Raw genomic sequence first — 16531 nt, 5'->3', positions numbered from 1 at the left:
GTCTTAGCTTGAATTTTTATCATTTGGCAACTTGTTGAAGACTTGATGCATTAAAATGAATTTTGATGAAGTCGACAAACTTGAGTCTAGCAAAACCAAAGTGTATTTTTGACTGTTTGAATGGATAGTTTGTCGAAGATGCTTTTTAAGGCTCCAAATGGATAATGACATGGAAATGAGACATATTATATTTATCTCATTTGCTCTTCAATTTCGGATAGAAACAATTTCTTGAATAAAATAAGGTAGCTAATTCAATACATTTTACTTATTTATTAATCAAAGGTGCTTGGGTCTTTACTCCTAAGAAGCAATCACCCTTATGTATCATGTATTTTACGGAGAACTTCAAGGACTATTAGATTGATTCTTACTTTCTATTAATCTATTATATTTGTTAAGAGATATTCAGTGCACCATAAATGATATGGTTATCCACATAACTGATTGATCAAGTAATGGAATACACCTACAATTCCTACAGTACATCATCCTCATTTTCATGGCCTGGCAAATCTCTCATTCACAATCCTTGAGTACTACATGCATCAACTAGTATAGTGCATTTGTTCTTTTCTCTGACCAATCGTTGTAGATCTCAGCTCTTGAAAAACCAAACTAAAACCTCTCATTTACAATCCAAGCTATCTCATTGAACATATATTGCCAACATCCTTTCTACCATTGGAGGGTCATCATCCTTGCAGGTTGGAAGATTTTCTTGGTGAATTTTTATTTCTTCATTTGCAGTCATTATCTAATGGATATTATAAAGCATTATATTAGTGATAAATAATGACAAATCCTCAACACGTGATTCTAATAAAGAACAATTTTTTTTCCAACCTATCTTCCTTTTGTAATGTTTATAACATACGACTTCTTTTACAATAAACTTCTCAACATTTACCCCATTTAGATCCAACCCATTAATCAGCTATGATCTCTCATTACTGTGCATTTACGTATAATTCTAGCTTGTGGCTAAGAGAAAATATAAAAAACATAACATACACTTCGACACAACAGTTTTCAGATATTTTTCCTCTTTTAAATATTATAAAAAAATTAATAATCATAGCATATGTTGCTAGTGGCAAACCAAGTCAAACGAGAACAATTTAAGAAACCAAACATTGTAATAAACATCCAATGTAAAAAGAGGATATCATCAAAGCAGTGAAAATTATTGGAAAGATGAAGGCAAGCAACTTGACAACAAATTTCCTCGAAGACAAAACTAACAAGGAAAGGACATTCAACAAGCTCACAAAATTGGAAAATCAATGATAGAAAGACAAGAAAATACACGTTTTTTATTAAAATAAGCAGTAAAACAAGGGTGTTGGCCCTATATACAAACAGCTCGTAGGCGGCAAAAACGAAAAGCAGAAAAACAAGGGTGTTGACCCTAAACAAGCTCAAGTCGGACAACCCTTTAAAAGCAAGTCTGAAGACCACTGTTAAAGGCCTGCCAAACCAGCAACAACCCAAAAGGACACGACTCGAATGGGGAGAAACACCCAAAACTTGATTCGGAGGAGTTTGGGGGGAGGACTTACCTTTCCACCTATAACAAACAACAATCCAGGTAATACTATTAATAGGAACATCATAAGAAGTCAGGCAAGGAGACCCCCTCAACGTTTCTATCCACAACTAGAGCTGACTAATGCTACGAAATAACATCTGGAACAGACTCACCAAGAGCAAACCATTGTTATAGAATAGGAGCAATAGGAGTAGAAGCCTCAAGGCCAGAAGAGGCCACACCAGTAGCAACCAAGGGGCCAGCAAAGGCCTCAACAATAGTAAGAGGCACAACCTCATCCTACGAGGAGTCATCATCCGCATGTGAGGAATCATCAGGATCATCAAAATCAAAAGTTGTGACAGTCAAAATATCAATAGTAGTGTCTTTCCACTTGGTAGCAGCACCTTTATGGCATGTGAGAGAACAATCCAAAGCTAAGTTACCCATTGAAAAGCATCTTCAACAAAGTCCATGGTCTATCCCAAACCATAAGAACCACATCCTAGGGAGAGGCATAGGGATGTCAATGTCGATTAAAATGCAAGCAAAGGTAGAATGACCCATGGAGGACGTGGAATCATCAACCTTCAAGAATTGGCTGATACAGTGACCAATGGTCTCTTAACAAGAATGCTCCAAGAAATGAAAGGGGAGATTGGGAAGGCGAACCCATATCGAACACACATAGAGTGTTTGGTAAGAGGGTTAAAAAAAGGTATCTAGGGTTGGACCGAAAGAGAGTTAAATCCTCAAGCCCACAACTTGCCTTGCACCAAGTCACGATCATTAGAAGAAGCAAAGGAAGCAATGAAAAAACCTTTAGCACAAGGGTAAAGCTCAATGCTACCAAGAACCAAAGGCTTCCGAGAATCACTCACCCAACGATGGAGGTCAGTGAAAGAAGGCCAGAACCCAACAAATCTACACACCAACCCACAGTGTTGGTAGAAACCAATATTTTCTACCACATCTTGGTCACAAACCACCACAGGAGAAGTCTTGGCACAAGGAAGAGGACGAGATTTCCCCTTGGGAGGATGAGCAACAACAGATCTAGCCACACAAGCAAAGCTTGACCCACTAGCAGTGGAAAAAGCTCCACGAGGGGGAACCCCAACACCAGTGGAAGCCCTAAACAAACCACCATCAATAGCAGCAATCGACCCACCCACAGCCTAAGGAGAGGGTGGAGGGGTAGGCACCAGTGGAGGAGTTGTTGAGGGCAAGCCCAAAGTCCCTGTATCCCCATTTGAAATAGGACCAAGGGCAGCAAGAACAGTACAACAAAAGACACAGAGACGGTTGCATCAAACACAGCATACAGGGAGCCATTACGTGCAAAAACACGCAGATACAAGGAGCCATTACATGCAGAGAGCAAAGAGCCATTAGTGTTTACAAGAAAATACATGTTTTGAGTTGCCATGGCGAGCCTTAAATATAAGACATGGATACTACAAAGAAAAGAGGTTAGTTGAGACATTTACAAATTTACTTGAATGAAGATCTAACGCAACTACAACAAAAACAAGGGTTGTGGTGTAGCAGGAGTCCCTAAAAGGTGGAAGGATACAGCCTAATCCAAGTTGCATATATATATATGATTCAAAATGTTGAATCAGTAATTGTACTTGCTTCCATATTACATTTGTACCAGCTCTGGAGCAGTCAAGTCCTTGAAATGACCATAACACCCCTGAGGCTAATAAATAGATTTTTCAAACTTTGAACACAATTATAAAAATTACCATTGCAAATCTTTGGAAACTTTAGAAGGCAATGCATACAGTGGACATAACTAGGCATGGTAGTTAATTGCTTCCAAAAATCAATGGCAATAGACATGCTTAGGTTGTAAAAATTCCATTTTAAAAATCAAAGCACTACAGACCATATGTAATGTTCCCACTTCTCTAGTTACTATCCAAATGTGTAAATTCACCTGACACCCATCTCCACAGGTGAAGTTCAAAGTATGGAGATGATTGGGTAGCCAAAGGGACCAATACTTAGACAAATTTTGCTTTGATGGGCAATTTATAATAAAACTTTATAATATTAAGTTATAAAGTTACTTTTTCTAAATTTGGAAAAAGTAAATAAAAGTGACTTATAAATTACTTTATTTTTTAATAAATGACTTTATATTAAAAGTCCCTAGCACACATCCCTAGGAGAGTTTAATAATTAAAAAGAGGTTCAATTTTCATGATGAAGAACCCCCTTCAAGATGGCGCCACTTTCTAGAGAGAAAAGATTCCAAGGAATCTTAATCAGATGCTTTTGAGAGGTTCGACCTGGGGTGGAAGAGTATAAAGAGAATAGGGCGATTCATTTTGTGACATCTTGATTATTGTATTTGCTTCCTTTCAGAGAATTTGAGGTCTGCAACCAGCACGATTCAGCTTGGCAGCCATTGGAGGACGAGATCCCTCCTGAATTTGGGTAGTGTGGACGAAACCCCACACTTCTAGCTCTTATACGACAACATTGGGACTAGCAATTGGGCATTTGAAGTGAGAATTCAGCAAGTGAAATGACATTTGCAGCTTTGGCAGGTTTAATTCCACATATCTGAGCGGTTTTCAGACATTTTCCAACGGGTTGTGGCATCCAAAGTTCCAATTTACACCTACCAGTGCCAGTCGTAACATTCTTTATTGCCTGGGATTCATTAAAAATAAATTGGAGGGTTTGCAGTTGGTTCTTTTGCATAAATTTCATTGTCAGCAATAGGAATAAAGAAATAAATCACTCTTTCAAGCTTATGACAACTTCGCAGAGAGAGATGAGCAAATCAATGGGGAAAATTGACAAATTTCAGTGAAGTCTCCTGGGAGCCTGAGGGAAATAGCAACAGTTTCATCTATTTATGCAAGATTTGTTTTTGATAATTATTATTTGGGAGAATAAAACCTCAAGGAGCAGTTAGAAAACCTTGGAAGCTCCTGTAGCAACATTTGGATTCATTTAAGTCAATAAAGAAGCCCTCCAGGCAAGGTGTTGGACCCCTGGTAGGCCAATTTTGGCATATCATTGTTGAATTCCACTATTTATTGGCATTTGTTAATTGTTCTTAGGAAATCAGTCAATTTGAAAATTTATTTCCAACCATTGGTTTATGTTTTATCATTGTTATTCAATTACATTGTCAAATTCCCAAGGCATATATATTACAAAAAAACAAAAAAAGCATTAAACCTCAAAAACAAGCATATAAAACCAAATTCCCCTACCGCTGGCCAAAGAAATCAAAAATCAAAAATTTAAATCAGATTGCTTCAATCAATACATGGCATCTTTCAGTGGTATCAGGGCGATGATCCTGCCAGCCTGAGGGTCATTGAAGAAATTATATACATCTGAGCAGATTTGGTACCTACAGATTTTACACACGCAGGAGACCTAGAGTGGATTTGAACTTTGTCACTGAACCACCATTTGAGACTAATATGGGTGATATTCCTTAAGGACAAAGGAGCCCTCCCTGACAAGAAAGACAAAACCCACTCAATCCTTATGAGATCATGAGGAGTTTGGTTGGATTGCAGCCAAGAATTCTCCACGCTATTAACAGGTTACAAGACACACTGGATAGGATGGATTTGGGAAATCACAGGGGAAGGCATAGGAGCCGTAGCAGGAAAGTTTTAGCTGCAGGGAGTCGTGGCAGCAGTAGGACTCCATCTTCCCTAGGAAGCGCATCCATCTCACCACAGAGAGACAGGACCCATACAAGGACAGCTAACGAGCCTATGCTCCCTCGGGTCACTCCTAGAGATGAACCACTATTGGCTAATCTGCAAAATGCCATCACTTTCCAAGATACAATGATGGTTGCCAGCGATGAATGGGCTTGACTTCCAGCGCATGTCAGAAATGCATTTCCCTCGCATCAATATTGTATGCAACGTCGTGATTCTATGAGGAGACAGAATGACAAGGGACCCAGACAACAGTGGAATAATGATCCGAAGAAAGTTATTGATAAGCTGACTTAATCCACTTTTGATAGCAGTGGCTCCATTAGTGCATGAGTGTGGGCTCATAAGTTGGACATATACTTATTAGTGTAGGAGAACCTAACACAAAGGCACAAAAGGAGTATATAAGAGGATAAAAATCAATTCATAAGTATATTCAATTGCATTTTCATTTGTAATGTCATTTTGAGTCAATATGAATCAGTATGTAAGGCTAAAAGAGCCCATTGTAATGAGTTGTCCAAGTTGTCCTAATAAGGTCTTGAATTAGTCATTTGGTAAAACTTGTATAAAATAACCTTTGAGGGGTAAAATGGTGACAAAAATACATTATTATTCCATCCTAATATGTTTTGAAGGTTCTTTTGAAGGTTTAAAGTCATTTGAGTCAAAAGTTGTAAAAGTTGTAAAATGCAACTTTTCAAAAGTTGTAAAAAGACCAAAATGAGAAGTTGTATGGTCATAAGAGGAAGTTGGGTAGTTGTAACTTCCATGTGAAGATGAAAAGGCTATAAAACATCTATAATGGTCGTTTATAAGAGCGTGTAAAAATTGGAGAAGGAATTGAAAAGCATTGGAAACATTTTGGTATCATATTTTCATTGTCTTCAATCTCTTGTTTTGTGGTCTTGAAAGTTTTTCCTCTTGTTTCCAGGCCTGGTACGACCATGTACAGCCTGGAAACAAGTGTATTTATATAATTATAGTGTAGTATATTGAATCATATTTCCGTTGCTTTTGGTTTGAGTTGATTTCATTCAATTTTGAGAAAGTTATGAGTGTTTTGGTGAAAATTGTTTGGAACTACCCAAAACCCTGCTTCACAGTGATGAGTTTTGGAAAAATCATCATAACTTTGGATTTAACCGTTGGATCTTTCTATAACTTGGAGAAAAGTTTTATAACTAGCATTTATAGAATCTAACCAGAGAGATTGTCCTGGTGATTAATATTTTAAGAGTTATTAATGACTGTTCATGACTGTAATTTCATGACCAGAATAGAGTAAATTTCATAGTTTGGGAAAATTCTTGGTTTTCATTTGCAAGAAATGAATAGATGAAGGGTTTAAATGATTCAGGTTTAATGCATAAAATATGGATCTACAATAATTATGGATTGATATCTATGGAGAAGATTTGATAATGGTTATTTGGTTGGTGTTTTTCATGATGCTCTGCATCACTTATCCTCGAAACCCATGGCTGAAAATGAAGCCATTCAGTTTGTTGTCCTGTATTTGGAGGGTGTTGCATACAATTGGTGGCACCATGGATTAGTCACTCAGAATCATTCTCTTATCCATTCATAACCAAAGTTCACAGAGAGACAGATTGCCAGGTTTGACAAGAAAGATGTTGAACTTTATTGCTAGGATTTAGCTCTCCTGAAACAATTGGGACATGTGGAGTCTTATATTAATGAATTTCAGCATATAGCAGTGATGGTGCCTAAGATGCTCGATAGGAGGGTAGTGATGCTTTTCATAGAGGGTCTTCAGGAGAGATATCGTGGTTTAGTCAAGGCTTTGAAGCCTAAGACTCTGCAGGAGGCTATACAGCTTACTTTGGACTTGGACACCACACCTCCACCCTCCACTTTTCAACAAAACAAACACTTTCCCAAGAACTCCAAACCCTTCCAAAAGCCTTTTAATCTACAAAAGAGGAACACATCTTCTCCTAAGATTGATTAGGAGTCTAGAAATGAATTGAGGAGAAAGAAACTGTGTTTTACCTGCAAGGAACCTTGGGAACGGGGTCACAAATGTCTTGGCAAAGGCAAAGCCCTTCATTAAAGTGAGCTCAGATGTGGAGGATGAGCACATACAGGACACTGATGATGAGCGAGTGCATATTGAGCCGCCACAGATAAAGCTTGATTCTATTGATGCACAGGCTACGGACAATGTCACCATGGCCACTCTATCGAGTTATCCTAAGTTCCATGCCTTCAAATTAAAGGGAACTATTCAAGGGTAGTGTGTAGTGTGTTTGGTAGATACTGGAGCAACCCATAGTTTTATTGATCAGCACTTGGTAGAGAAACGTGGGTTACAGACAGAGGAATTTTCAGGATTTGGTGTGAAGGTTGCAGATGGTGCAGTGTTGGGATGTACAACGAGGATTCCTCGGCTCAGTATCCAAATGGGAGACTACACTTTGACAGATGATTTTTATGTTTTGCCATTAGAGGACTATGATGCAGCTATTGGTATGTAGTGGTTACAAGGAATTGGCAGATATGTCATTGATCACCGCAAGATTCAGTTGGAGTTTCTAGCTGATGGTAAGAAGAGAATTTTGAAGGCGTTGTCAGATGGAGGCCCCAAAGAGGTTTCTTCTCGCATAATGGAGACTATTATCAGGCATAAAGACATCCTTTGGGCTACACAGTGTTTTATTTCATTTAAAGCACCTACATCTCAAGATGGCAAAACTTATCACATAGATATTCAGCAGATCTTAGATAAGCATGGGGTGGTGTTTGATGATATACCACCTGGTGTACCATCTGATAGAGGCTTTGAGCATGTGATAGAGTTAGAAGAGGGATCAAAACCAGTCATGACCACTCCCTATCGTCGTTCGAAGGCCTACAGAGACGAGATAGAGAAGACCATCAAAGAACTTCTGGACATGGGATCATTAGATCGAGTTCTAGTCCCTTTGCTTCTTCAGTAGTGTTGGTGAAGAAGAAGGATGGGACTCTACGCATGTGTATTGACTACCGTGCACTCAACAAGAAAACCATTAAGAACCGGTATCCCATTCCTCGCATTAATGAGTTGTTGGATGAGCTTCATGGCATAGTTTGTTTTTCAAAGATTGATCTTCGATCGAGGTATTATCAGATTAAGGTGCGAGAGTCAGACATTCACAAGACAACTTTCAGGTGCCTTTACGGTCATTATGAGTTCTTAGTGATGTCTTTCGGTCTCACTAATGCCCCAGCTACTTTTCAGTCATGCATGAACCATATATTTAATAAGCATCTGCGTAAATTTGTTTTGGTATTTTTTTATGATATCTTGATTTACAGCAAATCTTGGGAGGAACATTTGAGGAATTTAGATGAAGTGTTGAGCATTATGGAATCTCAGTCATTATATGCTAAGATGTCCAAATGTGAATTTGGGCTCATTGAGATTTTATACTTGGGTCATGTGATAGGAGTTGGAATCAAAGTCCATCAAGAAAAGATCCAAGCTATTCTTGATTGGCCACCTCCCAGGAACATTTCTGAGTTGTGTGGTTTTCTTGGGCTATGTGCTTCTTACAAGGGGCTTGTTAGAAGTTATTCTCAGCTTGTAGCACCTTTGACAAATCTCACCAGGAATGGAGCTTTCAAATGGACTCAGGAGGCACAGGAGGTATTTGGTAGGCTTAAGCAAGTAATGAGCACTTGTCTTGTGTTGGCACTTCCTGATTTCACCCAACATTTTGTGCTTGAATGTGATGCTTCAAGAGAAGGTGTGGGTGCAGTACTTATGCAAAATCATCATCCTATTGTGTATGAGAGTAGAAAACTGAAAGACAATGAGAAATTATACTCTACATATGAGAAAGAAATGTTGGCTATTATGCATGCTCTCACAAAATTCAGACAGTACTTAGTGGGAAGGAAATTCATTGTTAAAACTGATCATAATAGCCTTAAGTACTTTTTAGAACAGAAAGATCTCAATGGAAGGCAACAAAAATGGGTCAATAAGATCCAAGCATATGATTTTGACATTGAATATGTCAAGGGAAAAAAGAATGTAGGTGTTGATGCATTATCTAGGAAGCCATCTATTGCTACTCTTTGTTCATTGAGTGAGATTTCAACTGATTGAAAATCTCAACTTTTGGTTGAATATTCCAAAAATCCGCATGCATGTGAAATCATGGATGGGATCATTCCGAATGACAAGTACACAATTGTTGATGATGTGATTTACTACAAGGAAAGAATATATTTGATTTTGGAATCTAAACTTAAAAAACAGATTTTAAATACATATCATGACACTCCTATAGCAAGACACCAAGGGTATGACAAGACCTACGGGCAGATTAGAGAGAGGTTCACTGGGAAGGGCCTCAAAGATGATGTTTTATAGTATGTAAGGGAATGTATTACTTGCCAACAAAATAAAACTGAAAATACATACCCTGCTGGTCTGCTGCAACCATTACCCATTCTGGAGCAAAAGTGGACAGAAATTTCAATGGATTTCATCACTGGGCTTCCCAAGGTGCAAGGGAAAGATTGCATATACGTAGTAGTCGACAAGTTGACAAAATATGCTCATTTATTTCCCATAGCAGCAGATTATACAGCTTCACGAGTTGTTGATCTATTTTTCACAGAGGTATTTCGACTCCATGGTCTTCCAAAGACCATTGTCAGTGACCGTGACAGCAGGTTCATGAGTTCTTTTTTGCAGGAGTTGTTTAGACTCACTCGCACAGAGTTGACACCTAGCACCAACTACCACCCTCAAACTGATGGTCAAACTGAGATTGTGAATAAATGGATTGAAGGGTATTTATGCAACTATGTGTCAGGACAGCAGCGTACATGGATTCGTTGGTTGTATTTAGGAGAGTTTTGCTACAACACGACACATCATATGTCTATTGATATGTCCCCTTTTCGTGCACTATATAGTTATGATGCTATGACATTCATGGATTTGGCACTTGCAGATAATAGAGCACCATTGGCACAGGATTGGCTTTAGGAGAGTCAAGACATACTTAAAGCACTTAAGGAAAACATTCAGCGAGCCCAAAATCAGCAAAAGATATATGTTGGTCGCCATAGAATTGAGAGAACATTTGAGGTTGGAGACCTGGTGTTCCTACACCTCCAACCTTACAGGCAGAGTTCTTTGAAAATGAGTGAGGCAGAAAAGCTCAAGCCCCGATTTTATGGACCGTACCATATATTGAGGAGAGTTGGGGAAGTGGCATATGAGATTGAGCTACCACCAGAGAGCAAAATTCATAATGTATTCCATGTATCTTGCTTCAAGAAGGCAATTGGACAGGGCACGGTGACTTCTTCAATGTTAGCACCCTTGGATGAAGAAGGGAAGACGGTTATGGTTCTAGTTGAGATCTTGAATAGGCGTGAGAGGAATTTTAGGAATAGAATGATCAGGGAATACTTGGTTAGATGGAAGGATTTACCCATAGAGGATGCCACTTGGAAAGGAGAAGCTATTTTGCAACATCCAGCTCTTCAATTGCTTGAGGACAAGCAATCCTGGGAAGGGAGGACTGTAATGTCCCCACTTCTCTAGTTACTATCCAGATGTATAAATTCACCTGACACCCATCTCCACAAGTGAACTTCATAGTATGGAGATGATTGGGTAGCCAAAGGAGACCAATACTTAGACAAATTTTGCTTTGGTGAGCCATTTATAATAAAACTTTATAATATTAAGTTATAAAGTTACTTTTTCTAAATTAGGAAAAAGTAAATAAAAGTGACTTATAAGTTACTTTATTTTTTAATAAATACTTTATATTAATAGTCCCTTGCACACATCCCTAAGAGAGTTCAATAATTAATGAGTGGTTCAATTTTCATGACAAAGAACCCCCTTCAAGATGGGGCCACTTTCTAGAGAGGAAAGATTCCAAGGAATCCAAGGAATCTTCATAAGATGCTTTTGAGAGGTTCGACCTAGGGTGGAAGAGCACAAAGAGAATAGGGCGATTCATTTTGTGACATCTTGATTATTGTATTTGCTTCCTTTTGGAGAATTTGAAGTCTACAACCAACACGATTCAACTTGGCAACCATTGGAGGACGAGATCCCTCCTGAATTTGGGTAGTGTGGACGAAACCCCACACTTCTAGCTCTTATACGACAGCATTGGGACTAGCAATTGGGCATTTGAAGTGATAATTCAGAAGGTGAAATGACATTTGCAGCTTTGGCAGGTTTAATTCCACAGATCTGAGCGGTTTTCAGACATTTTCCAGTAGGTTGTGGCATCCAAAGTTCCAATTTACACCTACCAAGGCAGCCGTACCATTTTTTCTTGCCTGGGATTCATTAAAAAAAAATTGAAGGGTTTGCAGTTGGTTCTTTTGCATAAATTTCATTGTCAGCATTAGGAATAAAGAAATAAATCTCTTTCAAGCTTATGACAACTTTGAAAAGAGATCTGAAAAAATCAATGGGGAAAATTGACCAATTTCAATGAAGTCTCCTGGGAGCCTAAGGGAAATAGCAGCAATTCATCTATTTATGCAAGATTTGTTTTTGATAATTATTATTTAGGAGAATAAAATTTCAAGGAACAGTTAGAACACCTTGGAAGCTTCTGTAATAGCATCTGGATTCATTTAAGTTAATAAAGAAGCCCTCCAGGAAAGGCATTGGAAAGGCATTGGACTCCTGGTAGGCCAATTTTGGCATATCATTGTTGAATTCCACTATTTATTGACATTTGTTAATTGTTGTTAGGAAATCAGTCAATCTGAAAATTTATTTCCAGCCATTGGTTTATGTTTTATCATTGTTATTCAATTGCATTGTCAAATTCCCAAGGCACAAAAACACAAAAAAAAACATAAAACCTCAAAAACAAACATATAAAACCAAATTGCCCTACCACTGGCCAAAGAAATCAGAATCAGAAATTTAAATCAGATTGCTTCAATTAGTACTTGGCATCTTTCACCATAGGAAAACCTTTTTCCTCCGATGCTGATGTAGTTTCCAAGAAACATAGTATTTAAGCTTAGTCAAGCAAAATCAATTTGATGCATATGGATACCATGTTTCAATGCTGCCATTTTCGCATAGGCTGAAGAATGATTTATAGAACAAACCCTTATGCCAAAATGGCAACTTAGAAAGAGGCTATGGAGTTCCATCAAAAGCATAAAGGGAGCACAAACAAAAGAGCACTTGATGGATATGATTTAATTAAAACAAAAACAATGTGATATGCACTCAAAGAAAGAAGGCAAGTGATATTACTGTGCAAATTGGTAGCCACATTTTGGGATTTAAGGGAGTATGTCGTAAAAATCCAACCTACAAAGTGGTGAGTGATTTGCATGCACATGGGAAAATACTATCATAAATCAGCTGCACATGAAGACTGGAAAAGCGTTCACACCCTCAGATTTTCTCCACAGAGCATTTAGATAAGAAAATACTAGCAAAAATCAATACAAGTCCTACAATAGACACATGCCTCCATACGTGCCCACCAGGGAAACACATGCCTCCATACATGCCCACCAGGGAACCCTCGAAACAGACTCGCAGCCCATTACAAAGACACGTCCACAGTGCACAAAAGATTAGACACCAACCAAAAAAATTCCTCTGCTCATTTTTTATTTGTCAAAAGATTTTTTTCCCCAAATTTGTAAATCAAAAAAGCCCTGGCAAAAAATATTCGAGGCAAATGAAAAAAAAAAAGAAAAAATAGCAAAAATTCAATTTTAAAAATCAAAGCACTGCATACCATAGAAAAACCCTCATCCTCCTGTGTTGGCACAGTTTCCAAGAAACACCCTATTTGCATTTAGTCAAGCGACAATATAGATCTCGGACTATATAGGCAAAGACTAATAAAGATGGGAGAGTGCTTAAAATTGGAGGTGAGAATTATAGGAAACGAGGTATGGCTAAAAATCTAAGGCCCAATATCAATAATGAACTGATCTAAAATAACTAAATAAGAAAGCTAAATTCCATTTAACACACAATGGTCAATGGCATGGTGGATTAATGATCTTAGTGAAATAAACCTAGGCTAGAACGATTTGTGGAATAAAGAGGACATGAACAAAACATATAGATTATATTATTGTACATGGAAGGCCGATTGCATATCAGCTTGCTATTTTGCCTCACAAAAGTCAAAATGTTATAAGAAACCAAACCTAGATTATGACAGTCATTGCAACTGCAAAACCACAGAGGAAATAGAACTATAATGCAAGGTAAAAGAATACAACATTCCAACCACCATAAGTACATAGATGACAACCCATTGTGGCTGCAAGAAGATAAATAACAAAGGATAAGGTTGTCAAAAGATGGAAAAATAACTCTTAACACACTACAGAGAGGAACTACTTAGTATTGTTGCTTATATGGTCTAATCATATGCGATAGAGATGGAATAAGCATTTAGTAGAAATTGGACAAATGTAAAATACCTGTAATGATATATTTTGTCACTTGCTTGCAAAATGTGATAGACATGGAGGTGAAAATCAAATAGACTATGGTAGATAAAATATAAATATTTGGAAAAAATAACATTAAAAAGAATAAAAATCGAGGTCAGTAAAAAGCTTACTAGTTAAAGGAAAAGATCTTAATATGAGAAGGTAAAATGGGAACTCTGAGAATCAACAGAAAATCAACATTTAAAATGAAGCATTTCAGGAGTGTAAAAAGTGGGAATACTAATAGTAGCACACTTGTGATTATGATGCAACAAGAGAAGCAAAAGATTCCTTCCCAGTACATTCTTGGTATGACAGAATGCAAGGCCAGAGAAAGAGCTCTAAAAGAATTAGATAGTGAGAAAGTAATGATATAAAGATATGAACCATTGATGGATGAAAAAAAGAAAGAAAGAAAGAATAATCAAGAGCAAAGCAAAAAATGTTGACATACTTCAAGAAACTCAATCCTAATCAATTTCAGAAGAAATTATAGTAAAGTTCAAAACTAAAAAATAGCATCAAGATATCAATTAACATAATATGGAAAAGATCTATTTGAACAAGAACATGGAAAGAAATTACAGAAAAGTTAGGAACAAAAACAGTAACAAGATTCATAACATATCAATCAACATAATATGGAAATGATCTATTTGAACAAGAAAAAGGAAAAGATATCATGATGCCAAAAAAACTCCTCTTGTTAAAAGTTATCAAGGAAAATATCAACAGCTAGCTTAATCATACCTTTGTTTAAAAAATATCATGTCACAACCCCTTAAATATCAAATTATTATAATATAGTCAATCCCTCCTTCAAAATTATTTAGATGCATGATAATAAAAAAATCTAAAATAACAAGGACAAAAAGACAAAAGAAAAAGTAAGTTTCAAGCCAAAACACTAACAAATAGACCCTTGCATCACTCTTAAAATTTATTAGAAAAGGAATTAAACATGAGAGAGATCCTTAAGACATGTTAGCTAGAATCCATGGTATAGAATGGTAGAATTCAGCATACTAGATAAATATAGAGCAGTAGCTGATACACTTCATGAGCAAGTCAAAGGCAGAATGAAATCTGAGTAAGAATTGTCAGTATGCCATGTCCAATAATAGACATAACCATAAAAGAATATGAAGACTACCAAATACTGATTGTAATTTTGAAATCTCATTGTGTAATGACATTTTGAGAGTATTTTTCAGTTTTGCAAATTATGAAAACGAGGTAATTAAATATTCTATTTATTGGCAATTATGAGTATCACTGTTCTTACAATATATTATTTTGAACCACACACAAAAACGCATGTGCACACACACACACACACACACACACATCCATGCACACACATATTCCCATACCAGTAACCAAGAAAAAAATTGCCATCCACCATATTGGTTCCAGTACCCATACTGGAACCAGTGATTTAGCTCAGATAAAGTAAAATCAGTAATTTCTAATACATTCTTGCTTAATTTGTCAGAGCTAACTTCTAAGTATGGTCATATGCATGATTTTCCTGAAGAAATAGCTGCTTGCTACAAAGTTCTTAAACATTTCTGCCTTCAACTTCAAAAAGTGTTTACAATTAGTTTTGGTTCCCAAAGCTGTTTGCACAGTGGGTATTCATGTAAGGTTAATATTGTATTCATTACCTAGAAACGGTAGAAGGTTTATTCTCAATATCTGCAAGGAATGCAATTTGCATTCACTGCACATTTTTTATTTGCCGTTTAGTAGGAAATATCTCTTCAAAACACAAAAAAAAAAAATTTGAAGCTCTATTTTTGTTCATGTTCAGAATTCATAAGAAAACTAATCCTTGACATTAGAATAATAATAGTTACCAGGATTAAAAAACTCCATTCAATCAAGTGCCCAAATGAATTCAGACATCCAGAAAATTAAAACAAATCGGTAAAATTCCAATAGAAATTTAAATATCCAGACAGAATCAGACATATTCAGCCATGTCTATTAACAGTGGAGATAATATTTTTTTTCATAGGGGACCTGACATAGGATGGCCAGAAATCCCCAAATAACCATGCCTACTGACCATTTCCTTTACATTTCTGGTCTGACCAAGTGCCCAGGGTCAGGCCCAGGAACGTTTCCAAGACATCCCCAAAACATGTCAGTGACAAGGATGCCCTGAAAATACCCAGGGACTCATTCCCATGTATATAGAAAATTAGTAGAAACCTCACAATATTATATATAGTTTCACCATGCAGGTCTCACAAAGTCGAAAACCTTCAGGTTTGAATTAACACTGGAAATCAAGTATGAGTTTCACCGTAGCTTGTGTAACAGATCAATAGGTCAACAATATTAACAGGCAAATGTGCAGACATAGACACATCAATCCAAAAGTTACATTGTAACTTTTCTAAATGAAAGGTAGAAAAAAAAATAATGTTTGTGCAGAGTAAAAGCAGTTGAACATGCAAGCCAATACAAACATATTGTTTCCAAAATGAAACATAAAAGTGCTTAAGAGTCTGATTTATTAAGGCAGAAGAGGATCAAAAAATACTTTAAAACCAATCAGATGAAACATTTCAACACAGAGACAAGGAATCCCAAACTTCCAGGATAAATTATAACTTACATTTATAATCAGTTACTCTGGTTTGGATTCAAAGATGAATATCCACAGAATTAAAGGACGGGGATCTGAAAAACTTGTAACGACATAAGTTAAATTCCAAAAAGCCCTAAAAATTAAAACCTATAAATATTCACATCGCTCTGGAAAAATGCACCTATCACATTTACATTAAAGATGATTGTAGCCTAC

The 16531-nt window shown here is 36.9% G+C and overlaps 1 protein-coding gene across 3 annotated transcripts in view; it reads right to left on the bottom strand.

Moving 5' to 3' along the window:
* Positions 1 to 16531, bottom strand: part of LOC131057430 (small acidic protein 1) — an 82381-nt gene that overhangs the window by 14670 nt on the left and 51180 nt on the right. Inside the window, exon 2 of one of the 3 annotated variants that reach the window (XM_057991617.2) lies at positions 739 to 757. The exons of the other annotated variants lie outside the window; for them this stretch is intronic. The gene's annotated coding sequence lies outside the window, so the exon portion shown is untranslated. Of the gene's footprint in view, positions 1 to 738; positions 758 to 16531 lie in introns of those variants that run through there. 3 annotated transcript variants of the gene reach the window in all.

This window comes from Cryptomeria japonica, chromosome 5, assembly GCF_030272615.1.
Source record: "Cryptomeria japonica chromosome 5, Sugi_1.0, whole genome shotgun sequence".
In the NCBI taxonomy this organism is placed as follows: Eukaryota; Viridiplantae; Streptophyta; class Pinopsida; order Cupressales; family Cupressaceae; genus Cryptomeria; species Cryptomeria japonica.
The sequence above is the reverse complement of the archived record's forward strand: the minus strand, read 5'-3'. Positions and strand labels throughout refer to the sequence as shown.